This window comes from Dama dama, chromosome 19, assembly GCF_033118175.1.
Source record: "Dama dama isolate Ldn47 chromosome 19, ASM3311817v1, whole genome shotgun sequence".
Taxonomy (NCBI): Eukaryota; Metazoa; Chordata; class Mammalia; order Artiodactyla; family Cervidae; genus Dama; species Dama dama.
This window is the reverse complement of record NC_083699.1, coordinates 27,729,333-27,750,287: the sequence shown is the minus strand read 5'-3', so window position 1 is coordinate 27,750,287 and position 20,955 is coordinate 27,729,333. Positions and strand designations below refer to the sequence as shown.

The 20,955-nt window shown below is 36.3% G+C and overlaps 1 protein-coding gene and 1 non-coding gene across 11 annotated transcripts in view; one reads left to right on the top strand and one right to left on the bottom strand.

The window, feature by feature from the left end:
* Positions 1-20,955, bottom strand: part of NAALADL2 (N-acetylated alpha-linked acidic dipeptidase like 2) — a 1,498,179-nt gene that overhangs the window by 852,126 nt on the left and 625,098 nt on the right. The gene's annotated exons all lie outside the window — the stretch shown is intronic.
* Positions 14,007-14,103, top strand: LOC133074322 (small nucleolar RNA SNORD125). Its single transcript, XR_009697166.1, has one exon. It is a non-coding gene; the product is annotated as a small nucleolar RNA SNORD125 (small nucleolar RNA).

Here is a 20,955-nt window from a genome sequence, read left to right as displayed (position 1 = left end):
TTTTGCACTTGGGCCTTAGACAAATGAATGTGACTAGCATCATTACCTGATTTCTTCCTGTGTTTGTGGACTAGAAACAACTTTGTTTAAGCCTGTTTTCTTTCTCCTTTTCCCAAGTGTAATTATTTCCTTCATGACAAATACCCTAAGCCCAGGAACAATGCCATCTTTACAACACAACTCCATAACCTGACTTGTAGATTTCTGTCTCTAAGGTCCACGTAATATTCAGACAACTTCACAGTGAAGAGACATCATGTGAATTCCTGGGGTGATCCATGATCCTGGATATACAGGATTTCTGACCTTCATGCTGCATTAACAGTCAAAACATTGGACCATTAAGTGACAGCTGAGCTGTTGAGAGAGCCGAACTGAGGATTAAGAAAACATTTGGATCACCCAGTAGTTAAAAAGGGTTGTTTAAAAACAGTGTCATTATTAAACTTACTTATATAAATTTGATTGTAGTTGCTTAACATAACTGACCTTATTCTAGAGGTGTTTGCTTTAGACTGCTGAAAAGGTGGAAGAACAAACTTCAAAAACAAACTGTTTACTTTTACCTTATTATTCTGTTATCTGCCATCCCTGAACTCTCATCTACTAGACTGAGTTTCTCACTACTGTACATTTACACTGCTTCAGCATAAGACCTTATTCTGCCCCATTTCCAAAATATAGGTAGAACAAAAATCATTTTATAGATTAATCATAAAGTTAAAAAAAGTTATTTAGTAAAGAATGTGGCTTTCCTAGGTTAAAAAGTATGACAGCTAAATAAATTTTATCCACAGGCCTAAATTTAGAATTAAATAAAAAACACACAGACAACAATAAAAAAAAAACACTAACCTCATTACAGCTAGAGAGAAATGGTTCGATAGCATTCTTTTTCCCTAAATAATAAAAATGCATTTATAGTTCTATAGCAGTAGTAATTCCTAGCCACTACTTTGGGAAAAGTAACTGGGCATTTCAAATGTCATTCACATTTGGGGGAAAAAAAAAAAGAAAATGCACACACACATAGCCAAACTCCCTGCCCTCAGAACAGGATGGATAGACATTGATAACAATCATTATTATAAGTTAAGTGGTGTCACAAGCCCAGGTTCAAATTTATCTTTCCAGCATCTAGCTAAGAATTAGCTGACCCAACAGTCTCCAGAAATAAGATTACCATAGAATGAGCAAAACATCAAGGCCTATAACCTTGAGTTTCTTTATCTATCAGTAATCCTGGCAGGATGGCAGAAGTACAATTTGTAACCAAAACATATTCCTCTGGTTTTCCTTCAGGATGAAGTTGCTATTTCTTTCACCTCACCCAAAAGTTAGGGTAAAATGAGAAAAGATTCAGAGCACTGGATGGAACTTTTCTCTTGATTCCAAGTTAATGTAACACTATCTTTTTCTACCGTTCCAACAACAATTAAAATTAAGTGTTAAAGAAAATAAAAACTTGTTTTCTGCTTTTTTTTCTTAAACTTACCCAGAAATATCTCTGCCTCTCACACACCTGTGCTCAAGCCCTTCTGTTAGATGTATGCGCACAAGTTGTGGTTCAACCCCATCTGTCTGAATCCAGTTGGAGACTTCTAATATTTACCCAAGTGCATCTATATATCTCTTTAATGCAAGGTTTCATTAGAACAACTTAGGCATGGCCAAAACGCAAAATTACATGAGCACTGCTAGCTCATGGGTTAGCTACAAGATGCAATTTTTTGGTTTAAAAAATTTTGCACAATTAACAAGATTAAAATGAATTACTGACTTTATGTCATACCTATGGGATAACAAACAGAACAAACGGAAGACAAAAGAATTTATCTGAATTTCCTGAGGCCGAAAAAAGCTCAGAGGTCTTTCAACTCAAATGTGTCTTTCCTCACATTCTCTTTTGCCCTGCATGGAGCAAGAGTACTTAATTCCCTTTTCTACCATTATAGGCAGACCTAAAGAAAGAGCATAGTGCTGTGAATTTCAGGTGTTTATGAATGAGGACTATAACAGGAAAACATATATAACAGCAATGGACATCTGTAATCGAATATTTTTCTGTTTAAAATTCCAGTTGAGATTTATTTCCTCGTACTTTATTTTCACTGAATAATAAAACCAGCTGATCACAATCCTGTTCATAAAACACTTTCTTGCTGCTTAGAATTATTATTACTTATGAAAAGACCATTAGTTTTTTCATCAGCCCATGAACTAATTCCAATTCATTTAAGCTTCTCCTATTGGTAATATTTCCTGGCATTTTAATGAGCTCTATTGCCCTGCTCTGCTCTTTTCTTAAATGTATGATATTCACAAATTGAAAAATAAAAGAAAAAAATGGATAACTGCTTAACTATTTATAAAATTTCTGAAATATTCCTCTTTTAAAAGATTTCTTTAAAAATTCACAGACAGCTTGTGGTCCACTTTGGCTCCCAGATCTTATTCTATTGCATACACCTTGTAGCTAATATAATGTAATCGCTAGTAAAATACAGCTAATAACTATGATGCTCAGATTTTAAAGATAATTTTGTGTTTATTTGAATCATTTTTATTATATTGTGATATAAACATTAATATTAAAGGTTATTAAAAGAGAGCATTATAAATACAATTAGGACAAAATTTTAAGAAATATCCAGAACAAAAGCCTGAATTGAAAACATTTAAAACTCTGCTGTATGTCAGATCTAGCATCTGTCAGTTGTTCAGTAATTGACACATCGCTCACACTTTATAACCTTTTTTGCTAAGTGAAGCCTACAAAATAGAGATCATATCACAGCATCCTGGAACAAGTAGATGAAATTCTATTTGTGCTTTAAGTTTTCATTTTTTTTTCCTCCAGATATCTTGATGACTAAAATAATTGGAGAAAAGTGAAGTTTAATACACTGATCCCCAAGTATTTCTCTTGCCACCAATGAACTTCCATCTCTTGGAAAAAAGAGCAAATGAGTGCTTGATTAATGCTTTGTTGGTGGGGGGCGGGGGGGGCGGGCGGGGAGGGTGCCATTAAAAAACAAAACAAAACTAGAAGTAAACAGCTCAAGGTCTACTATTGACTTGTAATCTCCAAGGAAAACTGATTCTATAATAGAATATTTCATTTCCTATGCAGTTAGGAAAAAATAACTAAATAAAAGATATCTGAAGAAAAAATTAAAAGTAAGTAAATAGAGACACAGTCAAAATAACTGAAAAGCTTTATCTTCACACAAGGTATTATTGTCTTATTTAAAGGGTAACACGAGTAATTATTTCCTAGCAAAAGAACTTTGATACACTATCAGAAATAACTCATTTTAGAGCAAGGACACTGGTAACTCCCTCTAAATTCATTATGAGGATTATGAAGATTTTTATTAGTCAAGATTGGTGGGTGGGGGGAAAGCAAGACTGAGCCCACTAATCTGTTCACTAATTTTTCTCTTAGTGAGAGGCAGGGTTGAGTTTAGACAGGTGAGGAAAAGAGCGTAGGTCCTAATGTTAAGGATAGTTCTGGAGTGATTCTCTAGCTTCAATAGATAAAGTAGTTAAGATTAATATTTTAGGTCAGTTAAGCCTTTCTTTCCATGTTGTAATTCCTCATCATCTCTGAAAACCAATTTACTAGCCTTCATTCAGAGGTGCATACTCCCCCACAACAGGGCATCTGTACATGTTTTTCTATTTTCAGAAGTCTCTGTCTCCCCATCTGTAAATATTGCCTCAGTATCCCAACTTTTCATTCCTATCTCATCATTCAAATGACTTCCACAGGGAATACATGCCTATTCACCAGATGAGGTCAACACTTCAAACTGAAATCTCACAAAAGTAAGTATCTCCTTATCCTGTGATTGTATTTTGTCTTCATGGTTATTTGATGAATAAATTAACCAACAGATGAATGAACACTTAACTCAGCCAAAAAGTACTCGAGTCAGTTGACAAATATTTGTGATGGTTCTGTCCTTAAACATGGAAAATCCCAAGTTGACATAGCTTGCATTATGACCATCTTCCTTTTTCTTTAAACTGTCTGTGGTTAGAAAATGTTTATTCAAATTAACCAAACCACTCATTTGAGAGGTATTTTTCTTACAATAGAACTTCTTCAATTTGGCATTTCAAAGGAGAACATTTGTTCTACTTAAATAGTTCTGGAATGCTAACACTTTCAACAATCTGTCCTCAGAGAATGTAATTAATCGGGTGCATTTAATTATGGCACATGTAGTAATTTTAGGATTGGGTCTGGATAGTATTCTACAAACACTATTGTCTAGTTTTGACAAGAAAGTTGGCCTGAAGGCCAGATCTCATGGCCTAAGGGTTAGAATGTCGTCAAAGGACACAGCAGAGACAGTTGTGAGTTCAGTGGAGGATAACTTAGCATCTCTATCAAGTATGGGAAGTCTCCTTTAATGTGAAATCATTGATGATCTGGGTTTAGCAGTCAAGAATCTGGATTCCCTTTATTGTATTGAGTATGAAACAAGAATCTCAGTGACCTTGACATCTGAATGCATGGAGTCATGGATTTGTTACACAGCCACCTAAGGCTCTCACTGCCTGAATCCAGCAGACAGCATAATTAAACAGCAAGAGTTCCTGGAGGGGAATGTTAATGAGCCTACTTGGCAGCCAACAGTCTGTTCCCCAGATGGTGCAAGGGTTATAAATTGTCAATAGGGTAAGAGTAGTGAAGTAAGTCAGAGAAAATGCTGAAAGACTCCTACACTACTGGAATTTTTCTGAGATATTAGTCCCACCATGGAAATATTTGGAGATTCAGTGGCAGGGTGGAAGTACCAGCATATTTTGTGTACTTTGAGCTGTAGGAACACATCAAAGTTGCATTGGCTATTTAAATAGACATCATTCTGTTAAACTGAATATTGGGGTGGTTAACTCAAGCAATTTCATGAGGTTGATAATGACTGTAAAAGCAGGACAATATCATTAAAGCTTGACCAATTTCATAGGTAGTATTTATTATTTTCTGCCTTTTTATTTTTCCTAATGGATGGAATCTGGAGCATACAAGCCCTTGCCTAATTAGGACATTTTTGAATGAGTAATATCTTAGGAAGAAACACTTTCCCATGACCTTAGAGTCACGCTCTCACTATTCTAAAGTAACCAGTGTAAAAGCAACATCTATTAAGAATAAAATACTGCTTTTCCTTTTATCAAGCTTTCTCTTCAGCTTATCATTAATTAAGCTTTAGAGCCAAATGAATATATGAAAGTTAGGGTGAAGTTTAACTTTCACTGTATTTCAGAAGTCAATTCCAAGAGCCATCTGTTTTAAAATCTAGGGTGGCCCCAATAATTTTTGAATCTTAGCGTCCATATCTTAATGCAACCTTTTTTTCATTAATGTGTCTAGTTTCTAAATAGAACATAACAACAACAACAACAAAAATGTCACTTCTATGATAAGATTTTGTTATGTAAGACTGCCTGAGATGACCAGAGTAAGAGTCTCCTCTGACCTCAGAGAAACAAGCTGTTGTATTAACTGCCTATGAAGAGGGCCATGGAACAGAGAACTACAGATAATCTCTAGGAGTTCAGTGCATTTATATAGCTATATGGAATTGGATTCCTCCAAAAACCACCTCTCAGTTCAGATTAGTTCAGTCACTCAGTCATGACTCTCTGTGACCCCATGAATCATAGCACACCAGCCCTCCCTGTCCATTACCAACTCCCAGAGTTTATTCAAACGAATATCCATTGAGTCGGTGATGCCATCAAACCATCTCATCCTCTGTAGTCCACCTCTCCTCCCACCTTCAATCTTTCCCAGCATCAGAGTCTTTTCAAATGAGTCTGCACTTCAAATCAGGTGGCCAAAGGATTGGAGTTTCAGCTTCAACATCAGTCCTACCAATGGACACCCAGGACTGATCTCCTTTAGGATGGACTGGTTGGATCTCCTTGCAGTCTAAGGGACTCTCAAGAGTCTTCTCCAACACCACAGCTCAAAAGCATTGATTCTTCTATGCTCAGCTTTCTGTATAGTCCAACTCTCACATCCATAAATGACTACTGGAAACACCATATTCTTGACTAGATGGAACTTTGTTGACAAAGTAATATCTCTGCTTTTTAATATGCTGTCTAGGTTGGTCATAACTTTCCTTCCAAGGAGTAAGCGTCTTTTAATTTCATGGGTGCAATCACCATCTGCAGTGATTTTGGAGCCCCCAAAAAGTAAAGTCAGCCACTGTTTCCACCATGAAGTCATGGGACCGGATACCATGATCTTAGTTTTCTGAATGTTGAGCTTTAAACCAACATTTTGACCCTCCTCTTTCACTTTCATCAAGAGGCTTTTTAGTTCCTCTTCACTTTCTGCCATAAGGGTGGTGTCATCTGCATATCTGAGGTTATTGATATTTCTCCTGGCAATCTTGATTCTGGTTTGTGCTTCATGCAGCCCAGCATTTCTCATGATGTACTCTGCATAGAAGTTAAACAAGCAGGTGATAATATATAGCCTTTACGTATTCCTTTTCCTATTTGGAACCAGTCTGTCGTTCCATGTCCAGTTCTAACTTGCTTCCTGACCTGCATACAGGTTTCTCAACAGGCAGGTCAGGTGGTCTGGTATTCCCATCTCTTTCAGAATTTTCCACAATTTATTGTGATCCACACAGTGAAAGGCTTTGGCATAGTCAATAAAGCAGAAATAGATGTTTTTCTGGAACTGTCTTGCTTTTTCAATGACCCAGCAGATGTTGGCAATTTGATCTCTGGTTCCTCTGTCTTTTCTAAAACCAGCTTGAACACCTGGATGTTCACAGTTCATGTATTGCTGAAGCCTGGCTTGGAGAATTTTGAGCATTACTTTACTAGTGTGTGAGATGAGTGCAATTGTGCGGTAATTTGAGCATTCTTGGCATTGCCTTTCTTTGGGATTGGAATGAACACTGACCTTTTCCAGTCCTGTGGCCACTGCTGAGTTTTCCAAATTTGCTGGCATATTGAGTGCAGCACTTTCACAGCATGATCTTTCAGGATTTGAAATAGCTCAACTGGAATTCCATCACCTCCACTAACTTGGTTCGTAGTGATGCTTCCTAAGGCCCACTTGACTTCACATTCCAAGATGTCTGGCTCTAGGTGAGTGATCACACCATCATGATTTTCTGGGTCATGACGATTCTTCTTTCTATAGTTCTTCTGTGTATTCTTGCCACCTCTTCTTAATATCATCTGCTTCTGTTAGGTCCATCCCATTTCTGTCCTTTACTGAGCCCATCGTTGCATGAAATGTTCCCTTGGTATCTCTAATTTTCTTGAAGAGATCTCTAGTCTTTCCTATTCTATTATTTTCCTCTATTTCTTTGCATTGATCACTGAGGAAGGCTTTCTTATCTCTCCTTGCTATTCTTTGGAACTCTGCATTCAAATGGGTATATCTTTCCTTTTCTCCTTTGCTTTTTGCTTCTCTTCTTTTCACAGCTATTTGTAAGGCCTCCTCAGACTGCCATTTTGCTTTCTTCCATTTCTTTTTCTTGGAGATGTCTTGATCCTTATCTCCTGTACAATATCACGAACCTCCATCCATAGTTCATCAGGCACTCTATCAGATCCAGTCCCTTAAATCTATTTCTCACTTCCACTGTATAATCAAAAGGCATTTGATTTAGGTCATACCTGAATGGTCTAGTGGTCTTCCCCACTTTCTTCAATTTAAGTCTGAATTTGGCAATAAGGAGTTCATGATCTGAGCCACAGTCCGCTCCCAGTCTTGTTTTTGCTGACTGTATAGAGCCTCTCCATCTTTGGCTGCAAAGAATATGATCAATCTGATTTCAGTGTTGACCATCGGGTGATGTCCATGTGTAGAGTCTTCTCATGTGTTGTTGGAAGATGGTGTTTGCTATGACCAGTGTATTCTCTTGGCAAAATCTATTAGCCTTTGCCCTGCTTCTTTCTGTGCTCCAAGGACAAATTTGCCTGTTACTCCAGGTATTTCTTGACTTCCTACTTTTGCATTCCTGTCCCCTATAATGAAAAGGACATCTTTTTGGGGTGTTTGTTCTAAAAGGTCTTGTAGGTCTTCATGGAACCATTCAACTTTAGCTTCTCCAGCATTACTGGTCAGGGCATAGACTTGGATTACCATGATATTGAATGGTTTGCCTTGGAAACGAACAGAGATCATTCTGTCATTTTTGAGATTGCATCCAAGTACTGTATTTCAGACTCTTCTGTTGACTATGATGGTTACTCCATTTCTTTTAAGGGATTCCTGCCCACAGTAGTAGATATAATGGTCATCTGAGTTAAATTCACCCATTCCAGTCCATCTTAGTTGGCTGATTCCTAGAATGTTGATGTTCACTCTTGTCATCTCCTGTTTGACCACTTCCAATTTGCCTTGATTCATGTACCCTACATTCCAGGTTCCTATGCAATATTGCACTTTACAGCATGGTACCTTGCTTCTATCACCAGTCACATCCACAACTGGGTATTCTTTTTGCTTTGGTTTGTTTCGCTAACCACCTCTAGAGGACCACAAACTCCAGAAAAAAATGCAACCTGGCTAAGCTTGACAGTAGTCTTGTAAAACTGAGAGCCATGGACTCTGCTAAGCACACCTGAACCCCTGACTCATGAAAACCAAGAAAATAATTTTGTATTAAGCCAATACGTTGTGATAGTTTGCTGTGTCACAATATAAAATATATCATTGAAGAATTATTCATTTTGACCATGTGGTGGCTACTTTTATGTGTCAACTTGACTGAGCCTCAGGGTGCTAAAATATTTGATCAAACATTATTCTGGGTGTTTCATAAGGATGTTTCTGGGTAAGATGAATATTTATTTATTTATTTATTTTTTAAGATGAATATTTAAATAGGTAGACTGAGTAAAGCACATTGCCTTCTCTAAAGTGAGCAGGACTCACCCAAACAGCTAAAGGCCTGAAAAGAACAGAAATGTTGACATCTCCCAAGTAAGAAAGAATTATTCCTGCCTGATAGTTTTGAAGTTGGACATGAGCTTTTCTTTTGCCTTTGGACTTAAACTGAAATAGAGGCTCTTCCCGGTGCGTGACCTGCCAACTTTTGAACTGGACTTACACAGTCAGCTCTCTCAGCTTGCTCACTTACCCTGAAGATCTTTGAACGTGCCAGCCTCCATAATCATATGAACAAATTCCTTCTAATACAGACACACACACACACACACACACACAAACTCACTCTTTTGTTTCTGTTTTTCTAGAGAACCTTGACTAATACAGGCAATAGTCACAAGTGAAAAGAACTGCCAAATCTTAGAGATGGAGGGAACTGTAAACATCAGCTTGAGAAATTTCCATCCTCAATCTGCAGACTCTATGGACTGTTGGCTCATTTTAATTTAACAAAAGCACAAGTTTACAGCCCTGATTTCTTAGCAAACACTTTCAAACTGAACCAAAAACTGTCTTCCTCACAGGGGCTAGTTATACTAGCCCATAGTAAGTATTGGTATATTTCCTCTTTCAAAGATGTGGATAACTGTTTGGCCTCTAATAAATTTTATCTTATCCAAGTGAAACAGCTCTATTTCTTTTAGTTCTTTCCTGCATGACATAATTTCAGAACAACTCACATTCTCTCCAGGTATTTTTTAAGGTGCATTAAGTCTTCTATGCACTCAGAACTAAAAACAACATTCTCAACTAAATATGATCAAAATAAAATATGATGGTATTATTAAATCCTTTGAACTATTTCTAGTATGTCAAAGAGACTTGGTTTATATAGCATTCAATTGTGGCTCATATTACAGATTAGTTTAATTCTTGTCTTATTATATGTGAGAGTTGGACTATAAAGAAAGCTGAGAGCTAAAGAATTGATGCTTTTGAACTGTGGTGTTGGAGAAGACTCTTGAGAGTCCCTGAGACTTCAAGGAGAGCCAACCAGTCCATCCTAAAGGAGATCAGTCCTGGGTGTCCATTGGTAGGACTGATGTTGAAGCTGAAACTCCAATACTTTGGCCACCTGATGCAAAGAGCTGACTCATTGGAAAAGACTCTGATGTTGGGAAAGATTGAGGGCAGGAGGAGAAGGGGACGACAGAGGATGAGATGGTTGGATGGCATCACTGACTCAATGGACTTGGGTTTGGGTGGACTCTGGGAGTTGGTGATGGACAGGGTGGCCTGGCGTGCTGCAGTTCATGGGGTCACAAAGAGTTGTACAGGACTGAGTGACTGAACTGAACTGTCTTATTATAAAGTCCAGAAAACTAAGCATTTGATATCTCAGCCTCCCTTGCAGCTAGGAGCAATTAAGTAATACCATGCTTATTAATGACATATATATAGAGAAGTCTATTAGGGATGAATCATCATTTTCCTCAATAAAATGATTAAACCTCACCAATAAAAAAATATTGCCTTTCCTTTCTTCCTACCTATAAGGCTATCAAGATACATGGAAGTTTAGCATTTATCTTGTGACCACAGGGCCACAAACACAAACAGAGGAAAGACAAATAATGGAGTCTCTGATGAGAGCATAAGCAGTTCCATCAACTCTGAACTACCCACTTCCTATCTTCTGGCTGTATGAGAAAAATCTTTTATTTTTAAAACCACTATAACTGGGTTTTATGTTACTTGTAACTGAATGCATTTTAAACTGGCACTAGTTTTTTTTGTTTTTCAAACAGAAACTAAACCTCGGGAAGCTAAAGAGTTTGCCAAAGGCCACATATCTAGTAGAAGAACCATAAACTCCTTAGCTCAGCTTTCTTGCCACCATATGGTTGGCCATTTCACATAATGTTGCCACTCTAAAGGTATAATATGAATGCTCTATTTTATATATATCACAAAGACAATCTCAATGTTAAAACTAGGATCTGACTAAGAGATACACCCTCCGGCACATAAGATGGTCTACAAATAATATAGAAACAATTCTTGGTCATAAATATATTTCAAGACACTCAAGTGAAACATTCAATTATGATCATAAAATTCAATCCAATAAATAAAAACCAAAGTGACACAGAAATGGTTCTTGGGAACTGCCACTCTGGCCTAATCAGAACAGTCCTCTTCTCCTCTTTCCATTAAATTGCATACTTTGGCTCTTACATAAAAGTGGCCTTAGAAGTTAACTTTCTATTTCAACAATAATCCTGAATGAACAATTTTAAGTCTACCACAGAAAGCATACTGAAAATATATTGCCTCATGACCATGAACACAAGAAAAATCTTTGGGGGCCCTTCTCAACTATTTCTTTTTTTTGAAAATACAGTGAAGAAGAATTTTTGCTTTCTTCTACTTAGCCATTTTCTTTCTCTCTACAATAGGCATACACTTACCAATTTAACTTTAAAAGAAACTTTCCTGGCAGATAATCCCTAGTTTGAACAAAAATCCTTCAACTGACATTTTTTGCCATTTTAGAAGAAGGGAAAAAACAAAGCTCACACACAATGTATACTTGAAGGCAAATAAAATGTAATTGAAGGCTCTACTCTTTTATTTCCAACTTATCAAAAAGCCACATAAATTAAAGTACAAATCCCACCACCAAAGACATAGTAAAAGGTTGGAAGAATATTCTAAAGGTCACATTATCTTAATGAAGTGCCACTTCCTGACAACATGGCCATGATATTGGAGTAATATATACTCCATTTAGTGGGAAATGCTCTGTGAAATCCATGCCCTCTGCACTCTAAACAAAGACATCGCTAATTTTCTTAAAAGGTCACACACAAAAGTGTTATTTAAAACTAGGCATTGCCAGTTGTGAATATATGAAAGGTGAATATCAGATTTAGGAATTGGGATAAACTGTTTGTAAAATGCCAGGGTTTTTCACCTATGCTTTAAATATATAAAATTATCTCAGATCATTTCATTCTTTGATATCATTTTATTGAAATGTTAAAGGGAAAATTATACTGCAGATTTTAATAAGATTATATCTAAAGCATCTGAAACTGAAACTGTTAGTCACTCAGTCATGTGACTCTTTGCGACCCCATGAGCCTGGAGGCTCCTCTGTCCATGGGATTTCCCAGGCAAGAATATTGGAGTAGGCTGCCCTTTCCTTCTCCAGGGTACCTTCCTGACCCAGGGATTGAACCCGGGTCTCCTGCATTACAGTCAGATTCTTTACCACCTGAATCACCAGGGAAGCCTCTGACTTACTCAAAATTGAAAGTGCGTTTGAGTAAACTGACAAAGTTTATTTAGCGTTTGTTTTATTTTGGATTTTTCAGGGAAGAAGTTGCATATTTATATATATGCCACAACTTCAAGTACATTCTCAATAAATATTTTAAAAATATAATTATTATATACTTGTCACCTCAAGAAGAAAGACCTAGCAACCTTATTTATCAAAGTCCTTGAGTGAACAACAATCATTGTCACACTGCTAAAAGAAATACCTATTCTATTTACATAAAATTTACTTAGCATGAGTGGATAAGGAGGTTAAAACAATTATGTTTTTTTTTAATGTTTGTAGAATTATAGAAATATCATGGTCAAATAAATTTGTGATAATATGAAAAAGGTAGTATTTTTTTTTGAAAGTTTAAGACTTTATTTTTTTTTCATTTATTTTTATTGGTTGGAGGCTAATTACTTTACAATATTGTAGTGGGTTTTGCCATACATTGACATGAATCAGCCATGGATTTACATGTGTTCCCCTTCCCGATCCCCTCTCCCGCCTCCCTCTCCATCCCTTCCCTCTGGGTCTTCCCAGTGCACCAGCCCTGAGCACTTGTCTCCTGCATCCAACCTGGGCTGGTGATCTGTTTCACCCTTGATAGTATACTTGTTTCACTGCTATTCTCTCAGAACATCCCACCCTCACCTTCTCCCACAGAGTCCCAAAGTCTGTTCTGTACATCTGTGTCTCTGAAAAAGGTAGTATTTTAAAACTAGAAAGATAAGGCATTTAATAAGTAGAAGCTGGAAAACTGGTTAATAACATCAGAAATGAAGCACAGTCATCTTAAACATTTATTATAAAATAATCATAAAAATAAACCTCAGGTGGATTTTAAATATTTTGCACATATTACAGAAAAATTTTTGATAATTACCCAGAAGAAAAATAAGGACTATGTGTGTGTATATATATATACACACATACAGAAGACAAAAATGCACATTAAAAATGGACAGATTTGGCAAATCAAAATTTAAATTTTCTACATGCATAAAAAAGTAACAAGTCAAAAAGATTAAATATTTATAGTACACTCGATGAAGAAAAGATTAAGATTATGTTAAGAATGTCTATAAAATAGAAAAAAAACTAAAATAACAGACAATTCACAAAACACAATTAGAAAATCTACATATGGAAAATACTTCAATTTCACTAGTAACACATGAAAAGGAAACAAAATGTTTCCAATGCTTCTTTGCTTTATCAAACACAACAGAATTTTTTAAGTGATTGATGACTTTTGAGTAAAGATGGAATAACAAACACATGCTTCTATAATCCCTTGTTTCTTAAAAACCCAATGAACTTCCACAATAAATAAAATAACCATAACAATAAGAGGAAGGAACTGGGATAGCAATGATGAGTAAGAAATAAAAGCATCTATGGATCTGAAATCTTTCAGGTGCTGCGATACAATTGGACTGACAGAGGAAGAATATTTAGGAAATTAGGTTGCCAAATCCAGGTGGTAAGCAAACATGGTGCCTGAACAAGAGGGGTGAGAAAAGCATCTCCAAGCTTAGAGTCCAGGAAAACCAAGAGTCAATATGACCATAGACTTACTCTAGTTAAATATTCCACTTGAAACAACTGAGGCAGCTGGGGGCTCTCCTTTCCCCAAAGGAGGAAACAGAGCAACTGGTAATCTGGCTTTAGGCTCAAGTCAGGGATGCATTATTAAAAAAAGTATAGTTTCTATCTTTGCTGGGGTTTGATTGGAGGTTTCTGTTGGGGATGATTGGAGCCTGAGAGGCAAAACTGAAATACAGAAGGTAACTCCACATTCTTTCCTGTTGGTCCTTCTTCCTGAGTGGCCCTGGCGATGAGCTAACTGAGCCTCTAAGAAGTTGACTGAAGGGGCTGCTTCCTCCAGGAGAGCCTGCGCACCAGTGTTTTCCGGCCGGCCGTCAGACTGGGGAGGCGGGCACTCTGCTCCTTTCCCTCAGAGAACTCTGCAGGCCCCCAGGAGTGTTCCTGATCATTGCTCACAGTGAATTTACTGTGTGTGGAAAACTTCCCAGGTACCAAGCCTTGTGTCGAGAACTTTAGGAGTCTTTGTCTCTCTTGAGCCCCTTCACGGCCCAGTGAGGTCGATGATATTAAGCCCCATTTAGAAGAGAAAGAAGTGGTAACCCACTCCAGTATTCTTGCCTGCAGAATCCCAGGGACAGAGGAGCCTGGCAGGCTACAGTCCATGGGATCACAAGAGTCAGACATGACTGAGTGACGAAACCACCACCACCACCACCAGCTCCACATTCCCGAGGAGACACAGAGGAAAAGAAAACCAAGGTTGGGTGGCTCAACCACTAAGGAGTCAAAGGAATGTCTTGCTTCTCAAACTTCAATGTACTTATGAACTGAATCTGGGCAGTTTTATGAAATACAGAGTCTGATTCAGTAGGTCCAGGCGAGGGCCAGAGATTCTGCATTTCCAATGATCTCACAGGGGATCCCCACAATGCTGACCTTAATATTTCCTTTGAGTAGCATGGCAAAAGATTTTCATTCCCAGCATAAAACTTTCTATACCCTAGAAATTACAGAGATTTCAATTCCCCATCGCTGAGAAACTTGGGAAACTTTTTTTCCCTTTAGCACATTTTTAATTCGATGTCATTTAATGAGAGATTGTTTTCAATCTATTGCATGAAAGTGAAAGTGTTAGTCACTCAGTCATGCCCAACTCTTTTACAACCCCATGGACTATAGCCGATTAGGCTCCTCTGTCCATGGAATTCTCCAGGCAAGAATACTGGAGTGGGTTGCCATTTGTTTCTCTGGGGGATCTTCCCAACCCAGGGATTGAGCCCAGGTCTCCTACATTGCAAGCAGACTCTCTACCGACTGAGCCACCAAGGAAGACCTAATCTATTGTATATATTGGCATAAAACGCACATCCAGTTCTGTTTTAGTTTTTTTTTTTCCATTTCTACTTTAAATGGAATCTAAATACCACAGAGATTTTATAGACATGATCATCCATTTTAAAATCAAAGAATTTTCTTCTTTAACAGTCAGAAGCTATTTTTTTTCATTAAAAACATTAATCTTTCCATTATACTTCTCCCATATAATTTTTTGAGATATAATTCACACACCATAAAATTCACCTAAGTGAACAATTTAGAGGCTTTTTTTTTTTTTTTACCAAAATCAAAGTTGAGCAATCTTCACAGAGCATTTTTAATCACTCACAAAAGACCACCCCTCACCCATTAGCAGTTACTTCCATCCATTTTTTCACTCTCTTATAAAAAATATGTCATCCAGGACTAGAGATATTTTTTACTGTTTTTTTATCAGTTGGAATTTTACTTTTCTTGCCTAATTATTCTGGGTAGATCCTCCAGTACAATACTACACAGAAGTTGTGACAGTAGACATTCTGGTTTCTATCTGGATCTCAGGGGAATAGCATTTTAGTATGTCATCATTAAGAATGAGGTTAGCTATGAGTTTTTAATAGATGGTCTTTACCAAGGAGAGGAAATTCCTCTTCATTTCTGGTTTTTCAAATGCAGTTATCATGAAGGGTGTTGGATTTTATCAAATGATTTTTTGAGATGACTTCTACTGAGATAATCATGTGGTTTCTGTCTTTTATTCTATTAATGTGGTATATTATATTTATGCATTTATTACATTATTTTCAAATGTCAAACCTTATATTTCTTAGATAAAACCCAGTTGGTCATGGTGTATAATACTTTTTATGTCACTGAATTTGGTTAGCATTTCACTGAGGATTTTTACACTTATATTGATAAAGAATATTGATTTTCTTATCTTTTGATGGCTTGTACTGGTTTTAGAATCAGGTGATAATGGCTCATAAAATGAGTTTGGAATTATTTGTTTACTTTGTAACTTTTGAAAGACTATGAAGGATTGGTGGTAATTTTTCTTTAAAGGATTGGTAGAATTCTCCAGTGAAGCCATATGGGCTTGGTCTTTTTTTTGTGGGAAGTTTTTTGATTACTAAATCAATCTTTTCTTAGACATCTGTTCCAGTTTTCAGTTTCTTCTTCAGTCAGACCTAGTAGCTCATGTCTAAGAATTTATTTTTAGATATAGCTATCATAGTATTACCAAATAATTATTTTCATTTTTGTAATGCATGTAGTAATAGCCCCTCTTTCATTCCTGATTTCCTGATTTTAGAATGATCCAAACCTTTTCCCTTTTCTTTTTATGTCTTTTATCTTTTCTTGACAATAGGTTTGTTTAAATTGTATGATAATGGCAACTTTGGAAAGTTGGGTTTGTTGTTGATGCTCCTTAGTGATTTTCCTGAATTTATTAAGTCTGTGATCTACATCATGTGTATCCAGAGAAGTTTCTTCTCATTTTGCTTAGTGGTTATCTAATAAATTATAAAGAGATTTCCTCAAATTCTTAGAACCAAGAAGATCTCCAGACTAAGCCAAAAGGCCTAGTGTACATGGTGGGTCATGCCTGTATCACTCAGGCAGGCAGTTTACAACACCACCTTACCCTTCACTTCCTGTTTGTCCAGAAATTCAAAAGCAGCCAGAGGTGAGATTTTGACTCTTCTCAAGTCTTTCCTTGACACAGTTCTTTGTATGTGAATGGACTTCTATATTCTCAGAAGTTATGTCAGAGCTTCCCAAAGCCCCCAGTCAATAGAAATCTCATTCCCCAGATTTATTTTTTAATTCCTTGGTCAGCTTCTTGTTTCCCCAACCCTTATGGTTTTCTTAGGCAGCTTTGGCATTAAACAGTTGCTACCGATGGTTTCTCAATAGTCAATACTCCCAGAGAAAAGGCTGTTTGAACTAAGCAGGCTCTAAATACAGTTAAATGATGGCTTATCTTGGTAATGTAAGTTTCCAAGGATGACCAGAAAAGTCAAATAATGAGCATCTTGAAATGGGAGCTTTTGGGAGATCCAAAATAAGTTTTTTCCCCTCCAGTGACTGCTAGGCTACTGGTTTTCACTATGCTTGCAGGACCAATGGCTTCCAAGGCTACTACTACAATGCTGGGAAGAGCAGGTGGGGGTATAAATTGGCCAAGTCAACATGTCACAGACTCCCTGTTATTAAAAGTAAGCTTTTCTAGAATAAATATCCCTTGAATTATTGCAAACTTTTAGATATTTTCAGAGATCTGAAAAAGTTGATACTTTTTGGCACTGTTCTTATTGTTATTAATGAGAAATAATATTTTGGAGGTGCTGACTCCACTATTACCCTATAGTAAGTTTTCTTTCTTTTTTGGAAAAGAAATCCATAGTTGGTTCACCCATTGCCAGGGCTTTGGGAAAAGCACTTTCACTATTTGGTTCAATCACTATCCATTTGAGACCTCTGTTCATAAATATGGGCAACATCAGATTTATGAAGAAAATTAGAAGTATGAAAAACTAATCTAAGATAAACAGAACTGGCTCCTGAAGAAACAAATATCATAGACACTGCTAATCAATTTGCTGCCCAAGGATAAATAACATGGCATCACTAGCATTTTATTATCAGTTTAGAATCTCAAGTCCCTACCTCAAGCTTACTAAATCTGCATTTAAATGTATTCTCTAGGTGACATATGAACTCTGAAGTTCAAGTATCGACCTAGAGAATAGAAGATAATTCTTACAAATCACTCTAAAGTGTTCTGAAATACTGTTATGCTTCCCCACCTCTTCAAAAAACAGGATTGTAAAAATAAATCAGGCAGAGAACAAACATTAGATTCAGAAAACTAAAATGTTTCCAAAGTTGAAAAAATTTAAAGGACAGATAAAACAATGAATGGACAATACTTAAGTTTCTCTTATTTCAGTACATCTTGTGAAACAAAACACTATTGCCTTTTGTTTGGGATAGTTTTTTTCAAGGATATTTGAATAGGATGAAGCCTTGGAAAGTTGTGGAAGTGTTTCCCTTTAGAGTAAAGGGTAAGTTTGCTTATAGCCTTGGATGATAAAGATGGCATTTACCACTGGAGCAAAGGGCAGGCATGCTTCATGCTCTCTTTAAAAACTCAGGTTTTAAGCTCAGGATTTCTCTCATGTTTGAGCAGTCACCTCATGGGACTTAGGAGCAAGGGAACTGACACAAATATATTGCTGCTCCCGCTACCTACGATGCCATGGGTAATACTTCTCTTAGTCTCTAACTCAGTTTTCTGTATCTGTGAAACTCTGAGAGGCTAATTTGTGAGCCACAAGTAGGTAAAAATCCCAGGCCATTCACAGTATTTGACAAAAATAAAATGGACACTAATGAAAATCAAACCAAGAGAAACAAGCAAGGAGATCTCATCATATGTCAGGAAAAATGAGAGAAGGAAAAAACAAATATATATATACACACACACACACACACATATATATGTGTGTGTGTATATATATATATATATATATATAAATAAAGTTTAAAAACTTGGGGATCCCAAAGATATGATAAGAATACTAGGAGATAACAAAGATAATGAAAATGAACAGAAACAAAAAATGAATATAAATTTTATTTAAAAAGGCATTTATAGCATGAGACAGAGTATACATGGAGAGTGCTATCAATATGAAAGTTAAGACACCAACTTAGTTATAACCCAAAATTTTATAAGTTCAGAGAAAAAATTCTAAAGATTTTTTTAGAAAAACAGATTTTCTACAAAGGAACAAGATCCAAACAACTATTAGAGATCTTAACAGCCAAGTTTTGCATTAGAGGACAAGGTCTTCAGAGCTGGAACTTGATTGGAGAAATAAAATACAAACTGAGCAACCTATAAATATCTAAAACATCAGCCTATTATGAAGGGAATATAAAATCATCTTCAAACCTTTTTTAAAAATTAGAAAGTTTACCCTGTGATTTTGTAACTAGAATCACTCAAGGAGAAACTCCACCAAAATAAAAATGAACTGTAAGAAAAAAGAACAGTCTAGGCTATAAGAAGCAAGAACAACTGAGTAAGATTCAGGAGAGAAAAATGCTAAGGGGAAAAAAGAGAAAAAAACATTAAAAACATGTTAGACTTTGTGTATAAGATTCTCTACCAACATTTTCTTTTTTTTTTTAATCTAATAAACCTATATGTTACAACAGAAAATAGGAATTATATAAACATAGAAATGTAAAGTTTATTAGTTTTCAACAGTTGAACATATAGTCTATCAATTGCACTTAAAAAATATTAAATGCTAGAAGCATGGCCTTCTAATTTTACACTAGGGAATTCTTAGAGACCAAAAATACCTAAAGCTATCATAAAATGAGTAAGTTACTTTACAACTGTCAACAACCTACTTGTCACTTGGAATACCATCAGCAACTGAAACTAGAATTTTGTCCCTTCATAAATGCTCAAATATGTCAGATTTTATGTTCTAAAAGCTACCAGTGACAAACATGCAACTGGTCTTCCAGGTTTAAGGTTATATGAATATATATCCATGAAGGTTTTACCTGAGTTTCTTGTGGCAGCTCAAAACTCTTATGATCAATTACCAAAAAGATAATAGTTGCCGTGCTTCCTTGCAAAACAAGAGAGAGACCACAAAACAGATCAGAAATGTGTTTATGGTATGAATATCTGAACAAATGAGGTAACAGAGGGAAACACCAACACCCTAAGAGCAGAATAGCCTCAGACTGGAGAGGAGGGAGAAAGACTGCATTCTACTCATTCTTTCCACCTCTGATATATTTGATTCCTGTTTCATATCTGATATTGAGCCTAAAATAGAAAAAATCCCTTTTGAATCAACTATATATGTCATTTTTTACTGGCAATTAGCAAGTACCTCTAAAGCCTACATGAGTATGTAATGCTCAGAAGAAATGAAGCGAGAATCTAATTAAGTGTCATACCAATATGGGTAAATGTATTGAAGAGATGGTTGGAAAGCACACTTATTAGAATGCTCATCTCTCAGTGTCTTAAATTCTTGTCTGTCATCCATGAGCAAAGGATTACTAGGACTCATTAAATAAATGAGTTACCAATTTTGGCCCTAATCCTGGCTTCCAATAATCTGAACAAAATTTCAAAAATCCCCAAAGCTTTGTGTAGTTAACTATATAAGTGTTTAGAGAAAGAGAAATGCTTCTCTGAAGCAAACTTCAAATCATTCTGCAAAGATATTACCCCAAACAGCAAACACTGAATACAGTTTCCTCTACCACCAGATATCAAATGTAGATTCCTTATGCACCAACATCTTAGAGGTGCTGAAAGCATTAATTATACTGGATATATTTCAAGCAATCTTGAAGATAAAATTTGCCAAGTGAAAAGCAGCAGACTCCAAAATGTTGTTAATAATAATGTATTCTAGACACTAGACCTAGAAAACATAGCATCAGCATGAAAAGTGAATTTTAAGAAAGAAAAGTGCTATATCCACAATATGCAAAATATCGATAATAATATATTCCAAGAGGCAGTTGCAGAAAATAAGGCCATGGCATGAATAAAAAGCAACTTTTCAGGCTGACAGAAAAATTAAGGCATTAAAGAAAGAATGAATAAAAATGTATTGTAAATATGCAGTGGCATGCAGACACACTATCTACAGTTATATGGTGTGTGCCCAGGCATGAACATTTCCTGGGCTCTGAGCTGATGCATGTTTTTTAACATGGAGTTCTGCATATTTTAGTGCAGGATTAATACTACGTATCCTGAAAAAAAGAAACAGAAGAATGAACACCCTTCACGGAAACTGAATATTATGTTGTGGACTTG